The sequence below is a fragment of the Eutrigla gurnardus genome, assembly GCF_963514095.1.
Source record: "Eutrigla gurnardus genome assembly, chromosome: 17".
Lineage (NCBI taxonomy): Eukaryota > Metazoa > Chordata > Actinopteri > Perciformes > Triglidae > Eutrigla > Eutrigla gurnardus.
This window is the reverse complement of record NC_139928.1, coordinates 6262499-6264213: the sequence shown is the minus strand read 5'-3', so window position 1 is coordinate 6264213 and position 1715 is coordinate 6262499.

Here is a 1715-nt window from a genome sequence, read left to right as displayed (position 1 = left end):
TATGGTGTGATTATTCTGGTCTGCCCACGCTTCATCATTGTAATCCTTCTATCAGCTGGGGAAATAAATATTCCAGGTGAATGATAATTACTCAGCCTCTAAAAATGACCAGAGGAGGGCAGTGTTATATAAAATGTGCAGATTGATTCCCAGACAGTCTCTATCGTATTAGTGCCAAAATCCAATAATGTCCTCCAAGACAAGAATACCCTTCATTAGAATCGCTTCATCCCTCACAGAAGTGTGGACCTGTGAGATATGTGCTACCAGCGTCCCTTCAACCTCCCCCGTGATGCTAATTAGCAGTAAATAGATAATTAGTCAGTCAACAGGAACGCGGATCTCCTCCACTAAGTGTTCAGACACTAACTGAATGTCAAATGATTATCCAAATGAATTGATTAGAGGGATACGCCTTTAAATATAAAATGTGCTACATCCCTGAGGCATAATATTGAAGTTTTTACTCTACATTTGAACTTTAGTTTCTAGTTACTTTGCAGATTCAGATGAACGGTACAAAACAAAATAACAATATTATGTTAAGATTATGTAACCGTGCAAATTATTCAATCCAATTGTATAATATACACTCAATTCATTAAAAAAAGAATCCAAACTAGATGTTTGCCCCTGGAACCCCTACTAATTTCTGTTTTGTATGTCTTCTTGTCACCCTTTTCATAGAGTTTTTTTCTACCATTCATGTGTTGCTCGACAGTCATTTTCTGTACTTTCGGCAACATAGTCTAATTAATGTTTATCTCTCCCTCACAAATTAAGAAATTGACAAATTAGTCCGCACAGTAATTAGACTCAGTCACTGTCTTGCGGTCGTTGCACCGGGCTGTGTGCAGCCCTCGGAGGCACCGTGTGCTGCTTGTGAAGGATCTGATTGACCTCAGAAATGTCTAGTTCTCTTTCATTTTGGCACTTTGATATTGATGTAGTGTGGAGCTCAAGATGTTGTTACTTTCTCACACTTCAGGGACCTGTCTGGCTAAACGTTTATTTTTAGAGTTCTCTCTTTACCTTGGAAACAGCAGTTGATGAAACTGTTCACCTCAAGGTCTATGAAGTAACAGCTGTAGAGCTTTTTGATTATACCATTTGATCTTCATCAGCAATACGAACATTGATCCTCACTTATTATGTCAGATTCACATGACACTGGCAACCAGACTCAATAAAACGACTGCCTCTGATTGAGAGGTGCCTATTGGATAAACCTTGTCTCCTTGGATCACATGATGAATCTCTCTGTCAACAATCATCGGTAATAATGCCAAACCAGCAGTGATGATTGAATGCAAATCCACTAGGTCCAATTTGATTAATTTCCTTCCTCGACTGCTGCTGTCATTTTCACGCTTGATTGATCGTCCACTCGAATCTGTCCTTCGCCGTCATGAAGGCTGCACAGAATGATGGATGTAATCTTGGTCAAGATGCCGTCATCGGTGCTTTAAAATGAGTGGCGTCTCTGCGTGCCGGGTCAACCTGTGGGTCTGATAAGGCGTCTCATGGCCTGGCTTAAATTAATCCTATAATTACATTAACTCTGAGCATGCATCATCAAATTGTCATAACATTTCATCTCGACATCGGTTGGCCTGTTATCACACTGTCAAAGCTGTTTGCACAGCAGAGCATGTGTCACCCTAATTAGAGTCACTGAAATGTTGACCGGTAGCTGAAAAAGGAGCCCGAGAGGA